This window comes from Thalassophryne amazonica, chromosome 10 (genome assembly GCF_902500255.1).
Source record: "Thalassophryne amazonica chromosome 10, fThaAma1.1, whole genome shotgun sequence".
NCBI lineage: Eukaryota > Metazoa > Chordata > Actinopteri > Batrachoidiformes > Batrachoididae > Thalassophryne > Thalassophryne amazonica.
In genome coordinates this window covers 61,761,833-61,787,939 of record NC_047112.1, presented here as the reverse complement: position 1 = coordinate 61,787,939, position 26,107 = coordinate 61,761,833, and the positions used below count along the sequence as shown (strand labels likewise).

Sequence of the window (26,107 nt, the reverse complement as noted above, 5' to 3'; positions counted from 1 at the left end):
GGTTTTTGGTCCCGGGGCGGTATGTTATCCGGAGGTCAAAGCGTCCAAAGAACAGTGACCAACGGGCTTGCCTGGGGTTTAGACGCTTAGCGGTCCGGATGTACTCCAGGTTCCAATGGTCAGTGAAAACCGTGAATGGAACCACAGCTCCCTCCAACAAGTGTCTCCACTCCTCCAGGGCCTCTTTCATCGCCAGGAGCTCCCGACTGCCGACGTCATAGTTCCGTTCTGCTGGGGTCAACCTGCGGGAAAAATAGGCACAAGGGTGGAGAACCTTATCGGACTCCCCGCTCTGCGACAGCACGGCTCCTATCCCTGAGTCAGAGGCATCCACTTCAACAACAAACTGGCAGTTAGGATCGGGCTGCACCAGAACTGGCGCAGTCGAGAACCGGCGTTTCAACTCCCTAAACGCGGCTTCGCACCGATCCGACCAGGTGAAGGGGACTTTTGGGAAGGTCAGGGCTGTCAGGGGACCCACCACCTGACTGTACCCCTTGATGAACCTCCTGTAGAAATTTGTGAAGCCAAGGAACTGTTGCAGCTTCCTACGGCTTGCCGGTTGGGGCCAATCTCTCACCGCCACTACCTTGGCCAGATCGGGTGCGACGGAGTTGGAGGAGATGATGAACCCCATGAAGGACAAAGAAGTACGGTGGAACTCGCACTTCTCACCCTTCATAAACAGCCGGTTCTCCAACAACCGCTGCAGGACCTGACGTACATGCTTCACATGGGTCTCAGGATCCGGGGAGAAGATGAGGATATCGTCCAGGTATACGAAGACGAACCGATGCAGGAAGTCCCGCAAGACGTCATTTACCAAAGCTTGGAACGTCGCGGGGGCGTTAGTGAGGCCGAACGGCATGACCAGGTACTCAAAGTGACCTAACGGGGTGTTAAATGCCGTCTTCCATTCGTCTCCCTTCCGGATCCGAACCAGGTGATAAACATTCCTAAGATCCAGTTTCGTGAACATTTTGGCTCCATGCAGGGGCGTGAACACTGAATCCAATAGAGGAAACGGGTATCGGTTGCGAACCGTAATCTCCTTCAGCCCTCTATAATCAATGCATGGACGGAGTCCGCCGTCCTTCTTGCCCACAAAAAAGAAACCAGCACCTAACGGGGAGGAAGAGTTCTGGATTAACCCGGCAGCTAAAGAGTCCTGGATGTAGGTCTCCATTGATTCGCGCTCAGGATGTGAGAGGTTGTACAGTCTACTGGACGGATACTCAGCACCCGGAATCAAATCAATGGCACAATCGTACGGTCGGTGTGGGGGAAGGGTGAGTGCCAGATCTTTGCTGAAAACGTCAGCAAGATCATGGTACTCAGCCGGCACCGCCGTAAGATTGGGGGGAACACAGACCTCCTCTTTAGCAGTCGCACCGGGTGGGGCCGAGGATCTTAGACACTCCCGGTGGCAGGTTTCGCTCCATTGAGCCACAACCCCAGTCGGCCAATCGATCCGGGGATTGTGCTTACTCATCCATGGATAACCCAAAATAATTCTGGAGGTAGAGGGTGTTACAAAAAACATAATCTCCTCCCTCTGGTTTCCAGACACAACCAGTGTTAAGGGCTGTGTCTGGTGCGTTATTAAAGGTAGAAGGGTGCCATCTAGTGCCCGTACCTTCAATGGTGAAGGAAGGGCCACTAGAGGGAGCCCTACTTCCTTAGCCCATCTGCTATCAAGCAGATTCCCCTCTGACCCTGTGTCGATGAGTGCTGGGGCATGAAGGGTTAAATCCCCACAGAGGATCTTGACTGGGACTTGTGTGGATTTTCGTGCGTTTCCCGCGTGCGTGTTATGGCCCACCCTTAGCCCAGTCTCTAAGGGCGAGCGTTGGTGTTTAACCGCTTGGGGCAATTCTTCTGCAAATGCTCACTCGAGCCGCAGATGAAACACCGCGGGCCAGCCTCCTTTGTCTGTTGGCTGATCTCATTTTCGCCCTGCTCGTGTCCATAGCTTCGTCAGCAGGGGGAGCTGTCATCACGCGGAGTGCTTTGGCTTTGGAGCGTGGGGAAGGTGGCGCTGTTTCGGACCTGGAAGTCTAAGGCACACCTGTGCACTAATCATGGTGTCTAATCAGCATCTTGATATGGCACACCTGTGAGGTGGGATGGATTATCTCAGCAAAGGAGAAGTGCTCACTATCACAGATTTAGACTGGTTTGTGAACAATATTTGAGGGAAATGGTGAAATTGTGTATGTGGAAAAAGTTTTAGATCTTTGAGTTCATCTCATACAAAATGGGAGCAAAACCAAAAGTGTTGCGTTTATATTTTTGTTGAGTGTAAGTTCCTCTGGTCAAAATCGGCTGCAGATTAACAGATTTCATGTTTTATGATGAAATCCAAAAACCAGCCTTCCCAAGTCCATGGAGTAAGAGTAACCCCTTGTGGACAAATTGGGGAAGGGCATGTAACTAACTTGTAAAGTATTATAAAGTGTAACCACATTTATTAAAAAGTTGTACTTTGTGTTGTAACCAGAAAACAAAGAAAGAGGAAAAGAAAAGAAAAGAACTAACCGTGATCATTTAATCTCACACATGGAATTTATATATCCTGCATTTTTGCTCTGATCATAGATTGTAGAAAGTTTATCCAATGTGCTTTTTCATATATAATCGTGTTGTGTGATAGTTCTAAGGAAATTGTGTTTACTATAGTTTTGCAATACAGTACTTGCTTGGTTTCTCAGGGGGAATTTAGGAAAGCAGATGCTGATTTATTATAAAACTAGACAAAGGAACGCACAGAAAAACAACAGTACCAAGAATTCTTGGGGGTGGAGCTTTTAACCCTTTAAAAGCATGCGCTCCCGAGGAACACGCTTTTCTTCTTACGCGCCGCTCTCTTCTCTTCCCTTTTTGTTCTCTTACGCTCTTCATCTTTTCTTGGGTCTAGACAGAAGCGGTTTCTGATATGGGTGATATGGGCAGCCGCCCAGGGCGGCTTCTTATCTGGGGCGGCATGACCGACCCCCGGTCCCCCCAAACGCATTGCAACTGCTGCAGCAGTGCCTACCGCAATACTCCACTTGTGGGTAATGAGCGCCCTCTGCCTGCTGTGTGGTGCATGTAGATTTCTGCCGTGGTCTGACAGACAGGTAACAGGTTATGGAGGTTTGGAGGAGGTTTTGTTGTGTTGGTGCTGGCAAATGTCAATCTGGCAACCCTGGGGATGGGCGGGGGTGATAACCTATTCCGCTTCAGTGTGTATTATGGAAGATGGAAAAGACAAGGGCAAAGCCATCAGGTGCGCAGTTTAGGAAAAAGAGAAAAGAAGAAGAGGAGAAACGAGCAAAAGATAAAGGTAAGCAGAAGCTGTGTCATTTCTTGTTGTGTGAAATGTGTTACGTAGGCTGTAACCTGCTGCACATTAAACTATATCTTGTTGTTCAAAGTACAGTACCAGCAAATAGGTTTTCTACAATGTTCATTTGTACATTTTAATTTGTATTTCTTGTTTGAAAAGTAATAGAGTAGTTAGTAGTCTATTACTGAATCATTGTCTCTTATTGAATTATTATTAATGAAGGATAGGACTTTACACAACAGTTGTGCAATTCATTTTGTTCCCCAAAATGTGAAATACTGTAAATTGTCCTATAAAAAAGTGCAGACCTTCCTCCAGTTGTGCAGTGAGATTTATGTCTTTATCATGTGCCATTGTACACATAATTTCTCAAATGGTTTTATATTGGTGCAATTTAGAAATGCTTTATTTTTATTTTATTATTTTATTTTTGATTTTATTTCTACAGTATTTATTTTTTTATTTGTATTTTATACTTTGAACTTACACAGTATTACAGTTTATTTTTGTCTTGATATGTTTGTTTACAGTAATATTTTTATTTTATTTATTTTTTGTATTTATTTCTACATTATTTATTTACTTATTTGTGTGTTATACTTTTAACTTACCCAGTATTACAGTTTGTTTTTTTTGTTTGTTATGTTTATAGTAATATTTAAGTTTCTTCCACGTTTTTTCAAATAAAAATTGAAAAGAAATTCTGATTGTGCCTGTGATGTTGGGGGGATCCTCTGGTTAAAACCTGTCTGTCAGACAATGGCAGAAAGATACATGCACCACACAGAAGGCAGAGGGCGCTTATTACCCCCCCAAGTGGAGTAGCGCAGTATGCCCTGCTGCCACGATTGCATTTGGGGGGGTGCCGGTGGGGTTGCTCGCGGAGGGCGCCAAACAGGCTAGGACCGTCACTGGGTCTAGACGCCACCTCAGCTACAGCCACAGGCTGTAAAATGCAATCTTTGGTGGATTTGGTGAAGAAGCTGGAGACCATTGTTACAGCACAGTGCACAGAAGTTCGTAGGGCCATTGCTTCAAGAGGGGCATACAGACATTCTGGACCATCTGCAAGCTATGCTATGGACCCAACAGAATGGCCGCCTCTGACAGAGTCCCAAAAAATAATCTGTATGCCAAAGTCTTGAGAAAGCCTATCACCATAAGATCCCATGTGTACTCAACAGATGGTGCCTTCAGTGTACCACTGACCCCTACATTGTGCAAGAAGCCAAGTCAGAGGAAGCGCTGTGTAAATACAAGGACCGCCACCATGCTCAGAGCCAAGAAAGTCAAGTTTACCTAGTATCAAGGAGGGCCACCAGGGTGTGGTTTGTTTCTGTGGTCACACACCCTGTTGGGAGTGGGTAGAAAATTCATTGTTGTTTCTTATCGCAATAAAGATGTGAGCATTTATTTTCAGAGAGATATAATTAGGATGGTATCATTTGGTTAATGTAATGTCTTCAGCAATACGAGTAGTAGTTTGTCTTCATTTCAAGATATACTATTGTATATCTTCTTATATTTTAAAAGCAAAGCGGAGTAATGCCACCCAAAAAACCTACCTGAAAGGATCTAAAATTGACTGAAAATAAAGCTGACTCAATCTAAATCAAAAATAATTAATCTAACACAATGTAATAGCCAAGTGTAAGCAATTAGAATCGAAAAATTTATCACTATGAAAACAGATAAGTGTATATAAAGCTAACCAAATCTGAAACAAACTGAAAAAAGCTAACTGAACATAAATGAATGCAAAGCTATGCAATTAGCTAAATGAATACAAAGCTAACAACCTAAAATTTACTTAAAATAACACTATCTGAATCTTGTTACTAACGTATATCTTCTTATATTATATAGTGGCTGACCTTAAAACCTTTTTGACATGAGGCTACTTTTGGTGAATTGTTGGCAAAAAATGGCCTGGGTATGTTTATTATTTATGTTAATTTAATTTTTGTTTGGCAGTGCTGTTAGTTCGTGGTATGTTTTTGTTTGTTACAAAGTTAAATAAATAAAGATTTGGTCACAAAAAAACCTAAGTGGACTCTGTTTGTCTGTCCGGAATGTCACACAAAAATTGTTGGGAGCTGATTTTTGACCTTTGACACAGTTGTATTTATTTGCTCTTGTACGTTAGACAAATATATAATTCACATATGTAATATTAATTAATGAGCACATTTGCATGGCCATAATAATCAGATAACTGTTAGTAATCAGATAACTGTAAGAATCACTTCAGTAATCTGATAATCAGAAAAATGTGGCTTACATGATTTCAGTTCATAAAATGGATTTCTTTCAAAATCCATTAAAAGAGAAATGCCAGGTCTTGAAAAAAATAGACAGCCTTCTGTCTCCTTCCCTCTGTCTTGCTGTGTCTCTTCAGAATGCTGAAACAATAAACAAGGGATGTTAATGGCCCGGCCACACGGCATACGACGATTCCTGAATGAAGTGAAAAAAGTAAAAAAGTCACAAATCATTGAGAAAAGGGGACAAATGAGCTTAATCACTGAATACTCTGCGAATCATGGGCACAAAAGGAACAAAAGATGAACAAAACAAAACCAAAACTAATGCTCATCTCCACGCTTTAAACAAAACACACCTGGAGCCACTGCTGGAGCAGTGTGTGTCTACATCCTGCTGTGCGTTCCAGGACTCAGCGCTGGGATGGAGCTCTGTAGTGTCTGAGTCCTGGAGAAGCTGCAAATAGAAACGCACGATCCGACCCACTGTGGAGATCTGTGCGCACGTCGGTGTTTCCACCTGCTCTGATTGCTCATCCAGAACAAAAGAGGAATAATCTCCTTCATCATCAGAATCCTCACTGTCTGGTTCAGACTCTGACTACACGCTGTGCGCTCTGTCTTGCTCCAATTAAAAAATTTGACTTGATGCTCAAAGTCAAACTCCTGTAAACTGCTGCATGGTTTGTACAAACCGAGGTGCAGTTCGCACTGAAAGATCACCGCAGACGACACAAAATATTACAAGCCCCACCACTGCGAACAAATACGCAGCGATCAAGGCTCACCTCCTCAAAACATTTGAACTGTTGGAATGAAAGGGCCAGCAATCTCTTCTTTCTACACGGGCTGGAGGGCAGCAAACCCTTCAGAGTTCAGTGACAGAATGGTGCTTTTCCTGACAGGACACCGGCCAGACTTTTTGTGCAGCAATCCTCTCCTCAGGTGCGTGCAGCGCTGGAACAACACCACGATCACGGACTGCTGTGTGCTGGCAGAGGAAGCCGACAAATTCTTCCTGGCCGGCCAGCACCACTGCATGACAGCAGCCGCACATCACATGCAGCGGCAGAAGCCCCACACCACACACCAGCTCCGCCATGGAGGAGCTGCATCTCTCCACCACAGCAGCACTCACAAACCGGCTTCTGCACTGTATGAAAAAAAATTCAGCTGGTTGAACGAAGTCAAACTAAACGCTAATGTTAAAAAAATCATCAAGAACGTCAGCAAAAAGAAATATGGACAAATTGAGGTTTTCAGCGGCATTCGTTCAAATTTTTCGACAGTTTAAAAATCCTGACGAAGCGCCAGTTGCAGGAACAAAGCTGCGAAAAGGTTTAACGATGCCAACGAAAGTCCAGATTTCTTGTTTTGTTTGGGCTTCGTTGCCCTTCGTTATATCTGATAATTGATGTTACGAGCCCTGACGAGGCAGGCAGCGGTGTGTCCCACTGTACGTCTGCAAAGGTGAGTGCCATTTGCTTTTAATGTAGCGTTTTGAGAATGGTGCACATTTCTGAAAATCAATAAAAGTACTTCATTTAGTCATATTTGGGTCCGTCCATGGAGTCAATTTGGGTCAGTCTGTGTCAGTTTGGGTCCGTTGTTAGAGCCAGTTTGGGTCAGTTGATCTGGGTCAGTTTAGGTAAATTGTCCATTTTACCATCTCAGTGGTATTTTTACAACCCTCAGATAAATCTGATTTCGAGACACAGTAAATGGACTTGTAAAATACAGAGGTTTTAGTTAAAATACAGTTAGCACTAGGGTTTTAGCATTTTTGACAAGCACGAGCATGATCCGAATAAAACTCATCAATGTCTGTGCTCGTGCTGAAGGAAAATTTTCATTGGCTAACTGACTGTCTTCACACTCTGTGATTGGCCAGTCACACACAGCGCCTGCCCCTCCCTACACAGACATGTCTCTTTGCAGCTTTTCTCACACACACACACACACACACACACAGACAGGATCTCTCTCTGTGCTTGGCTGGATTCTGCCTCACGGTGCTCTGTCACTACTATTGCCCAGCTTAAGTTTTCTTCAGCTCACCTCTTTTTCGGTTTGTCTGATATTTAAAGTTATTTGGTCAACTTGTTTCGTGTCATACACAGCGCTTTTAACAAGACAGAGCTGAAAACGGCTCCTGCTGCGGTGGTCACTGTCTCCAGTCGGGTTTTTTATTTATTTATTTATTTTTTTAACTATTTGCTTGCTCTTCATTTGGTAGGGTGATATAAAGTCAGTTGGAAAACTTTGCTCCTACAGGACGTGGTGCTTTTGAGAAAAATACAGTGAACAAGGCTAACATATTATTTCCCTGTTTGCCATCACTGGATGTTTGCATGAATCACCAAGTTCACACAGATCATTAAAAAATAAACAGTCTTACAGACCACTTGCACACATATAGCTGAACACACAAAGTAGCCTATATGAATATTTTTATTCGACATGGCTGCATGCAGTATGTGACACTTTCTCACTGCAGTTCATAAAAATAAATTGGTCAGTCGAACAACTTCTCTCTCTCCCTCAGTCACACACACATGCACACACAGACAGTCATGCATGCACATACACACACACACACACACACACACACACACCTTAATAATATTGTTTAACTTTGTGTAGAAAAAAATAGGTAGGTAGTAAAAATAAATGAATAATTGAAAAAAAAACACAGTTTGATCATAAAATTAAAAAAAAAAGAAAGTTGTGTTGAGTATGACAACTCTTGTTCATGCATACTTAGTAGTTCATAATTTCCTACTACATTGAATGTCAATTCTGAGGCTGTTCTGTTATTCATTCATACACTTACGAATATTCATGTTCTGAGTTTATAAAAAAACTTGTTCTATAAATAGTTCCTTTACTATTGTGATCAAAAACACTGAATCTCAATTCTGAGATTGTTCTGTAAATATTGATTCATACACTTAAGAATATTCATGTTCAAAAACACTGATTTCAATCTCAATTTTGAGGCTGTTCTGTAAATAGTTTTCAAACAATAAATATAGCAACTTCTGATCAATCCATATCAATTTCAGACTTAAAATAATGTACTGATTGAAGCCCCAGCCATTTCGGGTTAAACCACGCCCGCTTCCGGTTTAGACCCCGCCCACTACGAGTACAGATACAAATAATTTAGTTGGTTGAACAGATACAGATAGTGGTGTACTCGCTCATCCCTAGTTAGCGCTTCATTTAGTCATATTTGGGTCAGTTTGGGTAAATCATCGCACCCGCACAAAATCTGCTCCAAAGAAGCACTAACCACTCAGTGTGTTTGCTTGGATTTTTTTACGTGGGTGGAGTCAGCTTCACTGAGCTGGTGGGTGCGGGTGTTTAATAATAATAATAAGAAGAATTTAAAAACCTGTCTCCCTCAACACTTCATAAACGAACCCACAATATTTACATTACTGCTGTTTCCGTTCAAATAAAATCACATACTGTGCAAAATAAACATTTTACTATCAAAGGTGTTTATGTGTGCAATTCTAAAATAAAGCCTTATACACGAATTACAACTATTCCAGCTAATAATATGTTACATTAAGGTAGAAAAAAAAGTCGTTTGCCGCTTACCTTTTATTCTCACCTGCCCTTTTATTTCTAACGTGGTGTCGAACTTCAGTATAAAGCACAACGCCACAAAAAGATAAAATAAAATGTGGGACCTTCAAAATAAAAGTAGCGTGATTTATTCACTTCCTATTCATATTCCTATCCGAATTTTTGGACAAAACAAAGCCGTCGTACAAAGCCGTTGTGCGAATGTGTTAGTTTTTATTTTAACATTGCGTTATATTTTTCTTTCATTTCCACTGTTACTGGTCCAAAGTTGTATGAACTGGCATTATATCTTGAAAGTAATTCACGGATACATATATCACATTGATGCATCTTTACTTTAAAGTTAACTTTCGTTTTTCACAGAAAGAAAACTGATTGATGACCACATCTGTAGGCTTTGCTGTTTTCTTTTTACTAAGGAAGAGCTACACTGTTATGGAAGAATCTCGTGATAATGCTTTTTAACATTCTAATTTGCTTTTTCATTTGAATTATGATCACCAGATACATCACATTCAGTCGGTCACCAAACAAATAGAATTAATTATTACCGGAACTGAGTAGGAGAAATAGGATTCATAAACTAGGATTCAGAATTCATAAGTTTACAGCCATGGGCATCACCAGACGCTTACCGAGGCAAGTGCCCCAGTAAAATCTTATGTTTAAGTTTCAACAATTTGTCAGTGGATTAATTTAGGTTGATAACACTGGTGTGAGGGGCTTAGCATTCCCCTTCTGATCACTCCTACTGCCTTCACTGCATCTTCACTGTGCATGCGTTATTTCGGAGCGCCAGCAGCAATTCACCGATCATCGCCTTGTTTCTGCTCCAGCCATCATCTATCTCAGCGACACATCTCCGAAGCTTTAGTCCAACAATCATTTCCACATATATTCAGCATTATTTCATAATAAAAGAGAGGGAACTGATCAGAACGCAGCAGCAGCACGTCTGAGTCTCTACACCCAAACCGATCAAAGGGAATAATGATTATTAACCATCAGATGACAAAGTAAAACCTCTTAAATCATTCAAAAGTCCGTTTTAAGCAGAAACAAGGTGATAATCTGTTAATCGCTGCTAACGCTCCGACATGACGCATGCACAGTGAAGATGGGGGGGGGGGCGCTAGGAGAGTGCTGAGTCCCTGACGCCAGGAAAAGGGTTTTCTAATCAGCAGTGCAGTTTAACCCAAAATACAAGCTAAAGCACTGTGCACATCTGTGTGCATGTGTACAGTGTTTCCAGGTATGTTTTCCCCATGAAATTGGGGTACTTTGAAATGTGACGGCAGCTTGAGCAGACCCACTTTGTATGCGAATGATGCTGCGTTCACCTGCTGGCTGTATATGGCAGACAGTAAAATGTGTTCCATTGTTTTCTTTTTTATATATATAATTTTTATTTTTCAAATGCAAGTCACAGACTTCAGGTACAAATCAGCCTCCCCCCCACCCCCAACCTTGAAACAAAACAGAACCCCGTAATTACCCTTGACTAGTGTGAGAGAACTCAGAACATGGTGCCATTTTGCTTCCAACTGTGCTGAACTACTGAATGAACCTTTAATGTTTTCAACATTTTTGTAAATCATTTAACCACATACAGCAACACATCCAGGTACAGGTGCTGTAAAAATAAATATAAAAATAGTTAAGCTATCAAATTTACATCAGTTTACAATTTATGATGATTTATTTAATTCATTTAAAGCCTGATTTAAGCTTCTGCTGCTCTGTAACTCCGTGTCATGCAATGACGTGCATGACAGTTTTAAAGTTCTCCATTTCTGGATTATGCTTTATTCTGGACTAATTTGACCCTCAACAAGCTTCTCCTTCTACAATTATCACCTCCAATTCAAAGGTAAGCTGTACATTTTCCTCTTTTACTGACTTTGTGCTGTAAATGTGCAGACTTTCCTGATCTATTTTTAATCAGCATGTGCACTGCAAAAACTATTATAATATGATGGCAGATGAAGGAGTAAAAGCAGAAAAGTGTCAAATCACAGCCTTTTGTGTCTGATTTAACAGGTGTATGTCAGGCTGCGGGTCCCAGTCTGACCAGTGAAAAAAAGTAAACGGTTGGGCTTTTAATCAGGGAAATGACTCCGGTCCGACTTTCTTCAAATCGTCAAGTGTCAGAACTGAACTTTAATTTGTACCTTTTGTACACATGTTATTTTAAAAATACATAAAACTTGTATAGTTTGTATAGGGACATTTTACACCATATAGGACCAACATATCAGTTAAAACATATGAAATTTATATACTTTCTTGATAAAACTTTTCCATATGGGGTGTCTTTCCTCAGTGTTTCACCTCTGCATCCTCAGTTGTCAGTGTTGTTGTGTCTTCCTGGTGCACTTGAACAATTCCCGAGTCCTATGTTGCTTTTGTAGTCTGAGTGTGTTGCACACCCCTTCTCCTGTCTGTTGTGTCTGTGGATGTCTGTGTGAGAATATGGGTGAAGGTGTGTGGTTTAGTCTGTTGTGGGTGTGCAGGAGCAGGTCTATGACTGTGCGTGTGTGGTAGAGTGCAGGTGCACTTGTGTTTTGTCCGGGTTGTTTCCCATAGCTTCTTTGATCATCACCCTGTGTGGGCGTTTAGTGTGTGTCCTTCTGTGGCTGTCTTTCCCGTAGGAATTCCGAGTGGTCTGTCCTCATTTTCATCTGTACTCTGCTTGTGTCTCTGTGTTTTGACATTTGTCTAATGTAGCTTTCCTCTCATTCACACTTTTTTTCCCCATTTTTTTCCTCATTAGTTTTCTGCTTTTATTTCTTGAGTTAGCTTCAGGATTTGTTTCGTGTTTGTTATAGTTTGTTTACTCGGTGCTTCTTTATTTATGCTTTATTTAATCTGTTCATCAGTCTTTTCCACTGTTGCTTTTTGCGTCCTTTAAGTTCTACAGTTATTTTTATAATATGTCGCAGACATGACCAAGCAAAGTGCTTCAGCATCTCACCATGTCATTTAGGTCTTTCAGAGGTTTTTTTTTTTTTTTTTTTTGAGCAAATGCTTCAAGGAAGCATTAGCATGGATAAAAACTTTCAGCTTTCAGACCCACACCTCTTTAAGCATTTTTCTTTATTTGCCTCTCACATGCCATCTAACCATGTCATTTAGGTCCTTCAGACTTTATTTCAGTAAAATGGTTCTGGGGAGCAAGAGCATGGCTAAAACCTTTCAGTTTCTGGGGGGCTCCACCCCCCAGACCCCCCTAATTACAGCCCCCTTAACCCCCTGCCACTTTAAGCATTTTTTAATGCAGATGTAAATATCAATATGATATACGAGGGCTGTCAATAAAGTATAGGTCCTTTTTATTTTTTTCAAAAACTATATGGATTTCATTCATATGTTTTTACGTCAGACATGCTTGAACCCTCGTGCACATGCGTGAGTTTTTCCACGCCTGTTGGTGACGTCATTCGCCTGTGAGCACTCCTTGTGGGAGGAGTCGTCCAGCCCCTCGTCGGAATTCCTTTGTCTGAGAAGTTGCTGAGAGACTGGCGCTTTGTTTGATCAAAATTTTTTCTAAACCTGTGAGGCACATCGAAGTGGACATGGTTCGAAAAATTAAGCTGGTTTTCGGTGAAAATTTTAACGGCTGATGAGAGATTTTGAGGTGATACTGTCGCTTTAAGGACTTCCCATGGAGCGGGATGTCGCGCAGCGCTCCCAGGCGCCGTCATCAGCCTGTTTCAAGCTGAAAACCTCCACATTTCAGGCTCTATTGATCCAGGACGTTGTGAGAGAACAGAGAAGTTTCAGAAGAAGTCGGTTTCAGCATTTTATCCAGATATTCCACTGTTAAAGGAGATTTTTTTAATGAAAGATGTGCGGACGGTTCCACGCGTCGGGATGCAGCCGGCGCGGTGCAGCGGCACAGGAAAAACCAGGCGGCTTTTGATGGCTTTCAGTGGAGTGAGTATATGAGAAATTGTTTAACAGCTGGGCATGTTCCAACTTGTCCTTAAGGCTTCCAACAGAGGTGTTTTTCCTGCGGCGGAGCGTCGCGGCGGCTGCGAGCCGACGCTGCAATCTGTCCGCACGTCTTTCATTAAAAAAATCTCCTTTAACAGTGGAATATCCGGATAAAATGCTGAAACCGACTTCTTCTGAAACTTCTCTGTTCTCTCACGACGTCCTGGATCAATAGAGCCTGAAATGTGGAGGTTTTCAGCTTGAAACAGGCTGACGACGGCGCCTGGGAGCGCTGCGCGACGTCCCGCTCCATGGGAAGTCCTTAAAGCGACAGTATCACCTCAAAATCTCTCATCAGCCGTAAAAATTTTCACCGAAAGCCAGCTTAATTTTTCGAACCGTGTCCACTTCGATGTGCCTCACAGGTTTAGAAAATTTTTTTGATCAAACAAAGTGCCAGTCTCTCAGCAACTTCTCAGACAAAGGAATTCCGACGAGGGGCTGGACGACTCCTCCCACAAGGAGTACTCACAGGCGAATGACGTCACCGACAGGCGTGGAAAAACTCACGCATGCGCACGAGGGTTCAAGCATGTCTGACGTAAAAACATATGAATGAAATCCATATAGTTTTTGAAAAAAATTAAAAGGACCTATACTTTATTGACAGACCTCGTATGACATGACTATGATTTCACAGAAAGTGCAGCAACAGTGAAAATTAAACATTCTTAAACAAAACAGTAATAACACCACACTCATTTTACACTTATCATAAGGTTACGATACAGTGCCTTCCAAAAGTAGAACCCCAATGCCAATGAAGTTGGGACATTGAGTGAAATGTAAATAAAAACAGAATACAATGATTACAGAATACAGTGACACTACAGAAAACCATTGTCAGTTAACACAGTTCATCACTACATCTACAAGTGCAAGTTAAAACTCTACCATGCAAAGTGAAAGCCATACATCAACAACATCCAGAAACGCAGCCGCCTTCTCTGGGCCTGAGCTTATTTGAAATGGACAGACACAAAGTGGAAAAGTGTGCTGTGGTCTGATGAGTCCACATTTCAAATTGTCTTTGGAAATCATGGACGTCGTGTCCTCCAGACAAAAGAGAGAAAAAAAAAACATCCAGATTGTTACCAGCCGCAAAGTTCAAAATCCAGCATCTGTGATGGTATGGGGGTGTGTTAGTGCCCATGGCATGGGCATCTTACACATCTGTGATGGCACCATCAATGCTGAAAGGTACATCCAGGTTTTGGAGCAACACATGCTGCCATCCAAGCAACGTCTTTTTCAGGGACGTCCCTGCTTATTTCAGCAAGACAATGTCAAGCCACATTCTGCACGTGTTACAACAGCGTAGCTTTGTAGTAAAAGAGTGCGCGGGTACTAGACTGGTCTGCCTGCAGTCCAAACCTGTCGCCCACTGAAAATGTGTGGCACATTATGAAGCGCAAAATACGTCAACGGAGGCCCCGAACTGTTGAACAACTGAAGTCGTACATCAAGCAAGAATGGGAAAGAATTCCACCTACAAAGCAACAATTAGTGTCCTCAGTTCCCAAATGCTTATTGAGTGTTGTTAGAAGGAAAGGTGATGTAACACAGTGGTAAACATACCACTGTCCCAGCTTTTTGGAAATGTGTTGCAGGTAGCCATTTCAAAATGAACAAATATTTACACAAAAACAATAAAGTCTATCAGTTTCAACATTAAATATCTTGTCTTTGTGGTGTATTCAATTGAATATAGGTTGAAGAGCATTTTCAGATCATTGTATTCTGTTTTTATTTACATTTTACACAGTGTCCCAACTTCATTGGAAATGGGATTGTATCGGAACACTTGGTATTTCACACATTTAATTTGTTCATGCCATTTCAAATACAAGAAATACAAAAATATAAAGAATAGAAATTTCTAAAATTATCTTACTTGATAATACCTGTAAATAATAGTATTATTGCCAGTTTTCTTCAGACAGGTCAGGGGATGGAAACATGAACATTTCCAAGTCACTGAAAATGTCTTGGACTTTATTTACATCAATTATGAAGAAATACAAAAGTTTATTTCACCAAAACTGTCATGACAGGCGGATGCCAGGCACCAAAAGCAGCTGGACCCGCAAAGCAGACTCTCAGACTAGGCTTAGGTGTGAGAGAAATCATGGTCTTTATTCCAGGCTCTGGTACGGTACACAGGTGGTCAGTCAGCGGAGCAGGGGTAAAATTGGGGTCAGGCAAAAATGCAGACATGGACGAGCAGGGTTCAGAGGCATGAGTAATCACACATAAAGAGATGAGGCAAGAGGTGTGGTCGAGGAGAACACACCAAGATACGATACACTGCTAGGCAAAAACAGGACTGAAGACAAGAGGCTGGAATGTGTACAAATGATGACAAACTGGCAGGGGAGTGATAGCTGGGAGGTGTTTAAATAAGAGAGGAGTTAACAAGGTGCACGTGAGGAACAATCAAGAAAGGGGGTGTGGCTGGAGGACAAAGATTATACATGGGGCAAGATAGTGAGGAAGGGAGTGCACAAAGTGGAGTGATGTAAGACACAAAGGTGCCTGAACAGGTGCCAAGAGCGTGAGTGAATGAAAACACAAAGCAGACAGAAACAAAGTGAGAGACAAAGACACAATTTCACGTGCAGTGATGTGGAGTGGGAACACATGATTCAAAATCCGAAGACTGTATGCAATACAACTATGAACATGAATGAACCAGGCGTGAATATGAGAACAGAAAGGTGAACCAAAAGATAATAAACATAGAAGATAAACTATGTGGTCACTGATCAGAGAATAATAGGAAAATAAACACTAAGACAAAACTAAACTGGAACAGAATAAGAAATAAACTATAAGTAAAACCGAGACTAAGTGATAAACAAAACCCGACATTAAAGCACTACCGAGAATAACAGAAATGACAACAGCAAAAATTAGCAGATGATAAATGAGAGGACCTCAATAAACAAGTGATAAACTAATGATTAATAATGAAAACACAAACCGGCTGAACAAAACCAGAACAGAACCGAACAATGTATAAAAGTAACAAAGAAACAAAGTGACAAAGCAAAACAGAACAGAGAATAAACAAGTGACAAAAGCAACTAATAACTCAAAGCTGAGGCAGACAATGGATAAAAGAAAGGAGACAAAAAATAAAACCAAAACCCCGATCAGGGCCGAACATGACAAAAACATCAAATCTAGACTTGCATCTCAGATGTACTTTCTGGCAAATTGTATAGCTGAATTATCGGGTCTTCTTTCTAAGAACATCCTCCTCTACACCACTTCATCAGGAAGCTGGATTTTATATTTTGAATTAATTTATATCAAGTTGTAGAGATTTGCTTTCAGTTTGAGTTAAGGAAAATAACTTCAGATTTATATATCTAAAGTTGTGTCACTGGTGTGTCACTCAGACAGCAAAATTAAGAGGTTACACAGGCTTTATAGAGAACAGAGGAGGAGTAAATTACCTGTATTTCATTCAGCCTGAGTATCTTCATGTTATATCTCATGAATCAACAGTTGTCTGCTCGTTTAAAATCACTGGAGAAATATGTATATATAAGGCAACCCGAATTAAAGAAGTAGTGCCACTTTTAACAACCTGGACCTCATTTCTGGCATGAAATATGGTTGTTTACTCACCAATATAACTTTGGTGTCATTTGGAGTCCATGGTTTAGATGAACCATGAACCAGTCACATTTTTCTTCTTCTCCTAAGGTGGATTAGAACTTCTTGTAGTACACAGCAGCAACTACTGTACAGGAGGGACCCAGCAGTCAATATGTGTCACTGATTTCTAAATGCAGCTCTTTTCAACCAAACGTGCAGCGCCGTGACATGTCACTCACACTCACACACTCATCTTCAACCTCTTATTCCAATCAAGGGTCGTAGGGAGCTGGAGCCTATCCCAGCAGACATAGAGCGTGAGGCAGGTACACCCAGGACAAGACGCCAGTCTGTCGCAGGGCCACAAACAGACAAACAAACACATTCACTTCCACTCGCACACCTACGGACAATTTAAAGATTCCAATCCACCTAACCCGCATGTCTTTGGATGTGGGAGGAAACCGGAGCACACGGAGGAAACCCACGCAAATACGGGGAGAACATGAAAACTCCACATAGAAAGGGCACAGGTGGGAATTGAACCCATGACCTTCTTGCTGTGAGGCACCAGTGCTTACCACTAAGCCACTGCAGTGCCTGAGATGCCAATCATTTAATTTAATTTATTTCATTTATATAGCGCCAAATCACAACAATGTTGCTTCAAGGCGCTTCACACAAGTAAGGTCTAACCTTACCAACCCCTAGAGCAAGCACACAGGTGACAGTGGTAAGGAAAAACTCCCTCTGATGATTTGAAGGATGAAACCTCAAACAGACCAGACTCAAAGGGGTGGCCCTCTGCTTGGGCCATGCTACAGACACAATTCACAAAACAAATATACAGGAAATTTTGGGAGTGGTTAATAAATTACTTAGAAATTCATATGTCATATAATATTATTCATTTCAGACTCTCTAAAACCCATGTTAATACATTGTTGCATTTCTGCTGGGGTTATGTGAGGTTAAAAGCGATGACTGTCAGCAAGTTTGCACTGAGTCAATATGTTCTTGATATCTGCACAGTAAGTTTCTGTACTTTTGTCTACACCAAAAGTATATCTTGTAAAAGCTAAGCGCCTTTCATTATCTTATCATGTGAAAAGCCGTGAACAGCAGACCTCGGTTCCACTAACACAAGGCCCTGCTTTTCACGTCTTTAAAGTTTGACCTAGTTAGTCACATGGCCTAAACATGACATGGCATTTTTTGATCACGTAAGCACACACATGGGAGGATCACTTCTTTATCAATGATGCCAATTAAAGTATCATTTCAAATAGACCTGATTTGGAAACCATGCCGAGGAGGCCCAAAGCAAGCTGATAAGGATGTGAAGGAGATTTTGCTTATCAAAGGAGAACAAAGCCGAGGACAGCGCAGTGAGTGGACCATGAGAGAAGACCACTGCTGGACCGTGAAGATGGATGGGACTCTGACCAATCAACAGACAGCAGATTCTCCCCTGCTGGTATTTGCTAAGAATACCATTAGGAGGAGCTAGCTGAATGGATCCACAGAATTCTGTGTCTGGTAAACTTATCTTTACTCACTCTGTTTGAATAATAATTTGTTAATACATTCCCACGTAATAGGTCTGTCTTCCAGGACAATGTACATTATAAATTGAGACTGACTTCCTTATTTCGCATCCATGGACACGCGGGGTGTGTGACCTAAGGTAAATAGTTTTGCTCTTCACATGTTGATGTTTGGGTTCACAGGTATTTATTAGAAGTAAACAATTCTGCTCCAACCAGGAAATTGATGTCTTGGGTTTTCAGTTAAATACTGTGGCAAAAGGTCCGCTCCAACATGTGAAAAGGTAAAAACTCCACAATGTATTAGGTTTCACACTCCAACAGAGTCCATGCCGGTTTACACAATAGGAAGCTTGCAGAAGAAGACACCACTCCCATGTATGGATGGAGACGCACCTCATACAGAGAGAAAAAACAGAATCAGGCGGGAGAAAGACAACAAATGCAGTATTATTTGTCAGCATTAAGCAACAAGAAAAACAGAAGAAATACTAAGGTGATCGCCGGCCACTAGTCCTAAGCTTCACTAAAAGACCCAGACTTTAGGAAAAAACTGAGGCCGCGGTCTGCTCTCTTTACTAATTAATGAGTTTAAAATGGTAAAAAACATAGTAACATACTATGCCAGTATGCTAGCTATACGAAAGGGAAAATAAGTGCGTCTTAAGTCTAGACTTGAAAGTCTCACAGAATCTGACTGATTTATTGATGCAGGGAGATCATTCCACAGAACAGGTACACGATAAGAGAAAGCTCTGTGACTCACAGACTTTTTATTCACCAAGCGAGGTTAATAATTTGTTTATTATATGGCTGCTATCTATATATAAACACACAAACTTACAGTATCACCTGAATATGCTGCTGATGGTGTTGGGCATATTCGCTTTCTTCCCCTCCATGAAGAACTAACTTACTAACGGATGGTCCGACCGTTAGATGGTAAGCTTTCAATCTGCGTGTTTTTTTCTGATGCTGTTGAGATATTTATGGAGTACATTCATGTCCGACTTTGGTTTTTCTAATCGCCTTTTTAGATTCCTGGTTTGTAACGAAAATAGCATTGCAGGCCGATTGTCATGGTAACCAGTTGGATATGGGAAAATATCAGGCCGGTACTCAGCCAATCAGAGCACATGTAGCATTGCAGCCATATAATAAACCTGTATCTCGATCTTAAATCTGTCATTCTGGACAAAATCAACTGTTTTTGCAACATAACATTCCTGACAGATACAGAAATTTTTTGCTGCTATGAATTCTATGCAAAGTACATGTTATAATACTGTGTATGCCAAAACAAACACAGGGAGGCTTTCTGGTAACATGATGGTTGTGATGACCACACTTGGTCTGATGGTCATGTATAAGATCTCACTGTGCACAGCAAGCTTGATGACCACTTCCTCAGCTGGTGTGTCTTATCTCAGGCAGACAGCTGCTGATTCACCTTGAAACACTAAAAAACAGTTTTGCTTTTGCTTTATACCTCCTCTGACCACGAGTCACATTCATTGGTGGAGAGATCATGTCTGTAATTTTGACATGCAAAACCTGTCTTGGGTTGCATAGTGATTTAGTTTTTAGCACTGTTGCTTCACATGCAAGAAGGTCCTACAATTGCTTCCCTCGCACTCTTTCTGTGTGGAGTTTGCACGTTCTCCTCATGTTCACTTGGGTTCCCCTTTGGGTTCCCATGGATCATGTGATGGATCTTGATGTTTTTCTCACATCCTCCACAGTGTGTGCTCTCTGATATAAGGTAGCAGCAGAGTTTCTCCCACAGAGGGCAGTGTGGTTCTAGTGCTGATCAAGATCCAGTCTTTGAACAACTTCAAACCCTGTGATTCTGAGAGATGCTTAAATAGAATACATTTTATTGTCATTTTACATTACGTAGTCCTCGGTCTTTAACCCATCTAACCACTAGGATCACTAGGCAGCCACAGTCTGCTGCCGGTGGAACAGCTCCAGGTCTTCCATTTGACTTAATGAGTCTGTCTGATGTTGAGAAGAAACCAGAGTATTTAAAGGAAATCCACACAGACATGAAGAGAACATGCAGACACCACACAGAAAGGAATCAAGTAATAGTCCCAGGCCTGACAGCAGACAGATGTCTCAGTGCAGAGGACACCAGTGACTGCACCAGACAATGAGGATGTCTGCTAAGGGCGTTGATGGATATTTGTAGCTGATCAGGATAGACTACATAGCTGTGGCAGAATCAGTATGGACACCAGTTAGCATGAAAACAGTTCCACAAGGTGATGAATTCAGCAACACAGTGCACCTGCACACCCTATAAACCTGACCAGACCCGTGCATTAAACTTCAGGACACATGCTGTGAATGCTTTTGTACCACTGGTGAGGCGTTTCAAAGTGAAGAATTATTAAATGTTGGCTGAATTATGTAGCATTTTTAAACTGTTATTCATACATCAAGGGTATTTCTGCAGCCAGGGAAGGACAAAAGGTTTGCATGAAAAGATGACAAAAAGAAATTTAATTTTAAGTATGAATTGCATGAATAGGAAAATGTAACGATTTGCGGCGTGATGGCGTCAGTGACATTATTAGATGCTCTGATATCTTGTCAACATATGCACCTTCACACTGACTGTAGACAAGCCTTAATTAGGAAGTCAAGCTATCGCATGTCTCCCTGTCACCAGATCTGCTTGTTTGTGTGTGGGACATTGGGACTGGAGCTGAGAAATAATGAAAATCAAAAAAATAGCTTTCGGACTGAGCCGAAAATAATTTTACAAGTCAGGATTTCACCCTCTGCTTAAACATCTTTCGAGAACAAAACATGACACACAGAAAGCATGTTTGTCAGCGAGATGTCTGTAAAAGAAGCTCATTCTTCTTTTAACTAGTGCTGATTGCTGCATTGAACTTTCCACATATCAGACAGTGACAATGGAAGCGGTGGCCAAGTGGTTAGTGCACTTGGTTTCAGTGTGTAAGGTTTGCAGTTCAAAACCCACCCCTGCCACATTTCGCCATGTAGAGAAAGTGGAGTTGTGTCAGGAAGTGCATCCAGCATAAAACTTGTGCCAACTCAACTTGCAGATCCTTGCTGCTTGACCTCAAGTGCAAATAAGGAAGCAGCCGAAGAGACATTTACTACATCAAGTGCTGCAAATGACTAATCCAAGTAAAAGTCATCATCCATTTCGTACTTGGCCTATAGTTGTGTGCTAAAGCTACAGTAAAAATTTAGGTGAAAATCTACATCTATACCTGGTTCCAAAATACTTTCCAAATCTCTTTAAATAGTACGCAAAAACGTTTAGTGCTAATAATGTCAGCTGCTCAATAATTTAAAAACCTCACACTCACTCACCTTCAACCGCTTACTCCAATTAAGGGTCGCGGGAGGCTGGAGCCTATCTCAGCAGTCATAGGGCGTGGGGCGGAGTACACCCTGGACAGGACGCCAGTCTGTCACAGGGCCACGTATAGACAAACAAACACATTCACACCCGTACACAAACCTACAGACAATCTAAACTTGCCGATCCACCTAACCTGCATGTCTTTGGATGTGGGAGGAAGCCGGAGCACCAAGAGGGAACCTACACAAACACGGGGAAAACATGCAAACTCCACACAGAAAGGCCACGGGTGGTAATCAACCCCATGACCTTCTTGCTGTGAGGCAACAGTGCTAACCACTAAGTCACCGTGCTGCTTTAATTTAAAAACCTATATCTTGAAATTTCATATTTGAAACATATCAATATTTTCTGTTCTTTTAAATTTTGAGAATATTGCCCATGTGCATGAAGACAGTAATGGCTACAGCAAACTGACATTTGACTCCAGTGATCTATGTCCAAATGATTGATATCAGTTGAGCTTACCAGGAAAATTCTGGACTCCATCCGTACCATCCAACCTGTGGCACATATGAACCAAATCGGTTGAAAATCAAATTCTTTGACCTTTACCAAAATGAATTCTTTAAGGGCAATTTCAGGACCAACCTTTAATGATATACCAGTTTTGGTAGAAATCTGTGAAAGGACCTGGCAGGAGCGGTCCAACCAACAAACAAACAAACAGGCAGACATGACCCCAATGACTGACTGTTTACAAATGAACTTTGGTGGGCAATTCCCGGAGCTCACCTCCGTATGTACGCAAAGTTTGGTGAACATTGGAGGGGGGAATCTAAATTTTAACTTTTCACCCCAGTTCTGCAATTAGCCATCATCTACATACCAAGTTTGGAAGAGAACAGCCAGACAGATAAACATTGTTCAGGTGATCTTTTTTCACTCATGAAGGAGAAGATGTGTGATTGGAGGCAACTATAGAACTATGAAGTGCTAAAGTACAATAAAAGGGGGCAGGGGGAGGAGGAACTAGAGCACCATGCTTGTAGAGCGCAAACCTCTGCCAACACTATTTTCTAATCCCACAAATTTTTACCTTGGAAAAAATTTTTAAGGTCAAAGTCCTGTTAGAAGTGGATTTTCATAAGATAAAATATAATACAAAATATACAGTAGTGTTCAGAATAATAGTAGTGCTATGTGACTAAAAAGATTAATCCAGGTTTTGAGTATATTTCTTATTGTTACATGGGAAACAAGGTACCAGTATATTCAGTAGATTCTCACAAATCCAACAAGACCAAGCATTCATGATATGCACACTCTTAAGGCTATGAAATTGAGCTATTAGTAAAAAAAAAAAGTAGAAAAGGGGGTGTTCACAATAATAGCAGCATCTGCTGTTGACGCTACAAACTCAAAACTATTATGTTCAAACTGCTTTTTTAGCAATCCTGTGAATCACTAAACTAGTATTTAGTTGTATAACCACAGTTTTTCATGATTTCTTCACATCTGCGAGGCATTAATTTTGTTGGTTTGGAACCAAGATTATGCTCGTTTACTAGTGTCCTTGGGGTCATTGTCTTGTTGAAACACCCATTTCAAGGGCATATCCTCTTCAGCATAAGGCAACATGACCTCTTGAAGTATTTTGACATATCCAAACTGATCCATGATACCTGGTATGTGATATATAGCCCCAACACCATAGTAGGAGAAACATGCCCATATCATGATGCTTGCACCACCATGCTTCACTGTCTTCACTGTGAACTGTGGCTTGAATTCAGAGTTTGGGGGTCGTCTCACAAACTGTCTGCGACCCTTGGACTGAAAAAGAACAATTTTACTCTCATCAGTCCACAAAATATTCCTCCATTTCTCCTTAGGCCAGTTGATGTGTTCTTTGGCAAATTGTAACCTCTTCTGCACGTCTTTTATTTAACAAAGGGACTTTGCGGGGGATTCTTGCAAATAAATTAGCTTCACACAGGCGTCTTCTAACTGTCACAGCACTTACAGGTAACTCCAGACTGTCTTTGATCATCCTGGAGCTGATCAATGGGTGAGCCTTTGCCATTCTGGTTATTCTTCTATCCATTTTGATGGTTGTTTTCCATTTTCTTCCACGCGTCTCTGGTTTTTTTTGGCCATTTTAAAGCACTGGAGATCATTGTAGATGAACAGCCTATAATTTTTTGCACCTGTGTATAAGTTTTCCCCTCTCCAATCAATTTTTTAATCAAACTTCGCTGTTCTTCTGAACAATGTCTTGAACGTTCCATATTCATCAGGCTTTCAAAGAGAAAAGCATGTTCAACAGGTGCTGGCTTCATCCTTACATAGGGGACACCTGATTCACACCTGTTTGTTCCACAAAATCGACGAACTCACTGACTGAATGCCACAACACTATTATTGTGAACACCCCCTTTTCTACTTTTTTTTACTAATAGCCCAATTTCATAGCCTTAAGAGTGTGCATATCATGAATGCTTGGTCTTGTTGGATTTGTGAGAATCTACTGAATCTACTGGTACCTTGTTTCCCATGTAACAATAAGAAATATACTCAAAACCTGGATTAATCTTTTTAGTCACATAGCACTACTATTATTCTGAACACTACTGTATGAAAAATTGTGGGCTCCAGGCTGTTCATAGTTAAACAAACAAACAGGCAAAAACGTATCCTCCTCCAACTTTGCTGGCGGAGGTAATGAAGAAAAAATAAGGAAGGAAAGCATCAAGAAAGAAGAGACAAAAAGAGGAACTCAGTTAAAGATAATATGCAAGTATAAAGGGAATAATGCAAGAAACGAGAAGAGGGAAGGAACTGGTTTAAACCAGTGTTGGCTGACTCTGAACTTTTTTACCCCACCTCCTCATCATTGTCAACATCATCATCACTTCCGTCTGGCTGACGCTGGCTGAACAGTTCCTGACACAAAGCTGTGTAACCATGAACATTTGTTTGTGTCCACATTCCCCAGAAAGGTAAGAGGATCCACAGCAGCGGGGACGCTCACAGGAAGTGGCTCTCCTCACATGTTACATAAGACATCAGGCAGCGTCCATGCTGATTATCACACAGACATGTACCGTAAGAAAACATCCCCAAAGTGTAACAGGAAAAATGACTAACGCTGTAAGGCAGCGGTTCCCAAAGGTTTTAACTTTAGTTCCCACTTATCTAAAAGTTAATTTCATGCAGACAAAAATGAATACATTCACATTTGTAGTTCACTATTTCAATTTTTAACTACAACTTCAAATCAAAACTAGATTTACAAGCAAATATTAAGGGTCCAAGCACTCCACGCACCACGGATCCAAGCCTGCCCCAAGCAGGGACCACGGAGAAGCCTTGTTAGACTCTCAGGGTCAGGGTCTGACGGTGGGGTTGGTTTTCTGCTTTGTTTCTGCTTAGCTTTGCCTTTTTCCTCTTTGTTCATGTTTGCTTTTCTTTTTGTTCCTTTTCTTGTTGGGGTGTGTCTGCTGCTTTCTTGCACTCGGTCTCTGGCCACACCCTGTTTATGGTCCTTTTCCATGCACACCTGTCCTGGATTTACTGATTAGCTCCCGGGAGTATATATGCTCACTGCTTGCTTCCTCGCCAGATTGATGCGCCCTGTGCCTTCTTTCCAGCTCTTGAGTTTGTGTTGTCTAGTCCTGCCTGCTTTTGTGTGTTCTCGACCTCCTGCTTGCCTGTTACGATTACGACTAAGCCTGATGATCATTGTACTGCTGCTGTGTATTTTGGACTGCCTTCACGTGTACTGACCACTGCTTCCCACATTAAAACCCTTCTGCAACCAGAGCTGTCTGTGTGATCCCTGCATTTCTGTCCACCCATTCCAGCCTGTCATCAGGCAAGATCTACATGAACTTTGGAGCTGGTTAGAGCTCAGAAATTTATTTTAAAAAATCTGCTTTGCAGTGCCATCTAGTGATGCAGTGACACAGTTCCACCAAATGTAGCACTGTGGTTCTAACCAGAGGTGGGAGTAAGTCACCATCAAGTCACTCTCAAGTCCCAGTTAGCAAGTCCCAAGTCAAGTCTCAAGTCATAATGACCACCAATTGCAAGCTGACTTGAAACTTGATTTGGAATTTGCAGATTGATGACTTGAGAATAACTTGACAGTGACTTACTCCCACCTCTGGTTGTAACGCAGATCATATATAAACATGTCAAATTTCATGCCATTCAGCTATCCCAGTAATGAGAAAACCCATCTTAAATTAAATTTCGTGTGCACATAGTTGAAGTCAAAGCCAGAAAACCCGAAAACAGAGGAAAACATTTTCAAGTTTCTGGTCCAATTTTTCAAATTCATGAAGCAAAGAACATTCTGACACCTGTGTCAATATCCAGAGACTAGTTCACATCAGCCTATGTTACATATTTCCAAATTTTG

At 41.6% G+C, this 26,107-nt stretch overlaps 1 protein-coding gene across 2 annotated transcripts in view; it reads right to left on the bottom strand.

The window, feature by feature from the left end:
• LOC117518866 (interferon-induced protein 44-like) overlaps window positions 1-9,182 on the bottom strand; it is a 64,169-nt gene extending 54,987 nt beyond the window's left edge. Inside the window, exon 1 of one of the 2 annotated variants that reach the window (XM_034180105.1) lies at window positions 9,130-9,182. The gene's annotated coding sequence lies outside the window, so the exon portion shown is untranslated. Of the gene's footprint in view, window positions 1-5,609; window positions 5,630-9,129 lie in introns of those variants that run through there. The other variant, XM_034180106.1, reaches the window with a different exon arrangement.
• Between the last annotated feature and the right edge of the window lie 16,925 nt (window positions 9,183-26,107).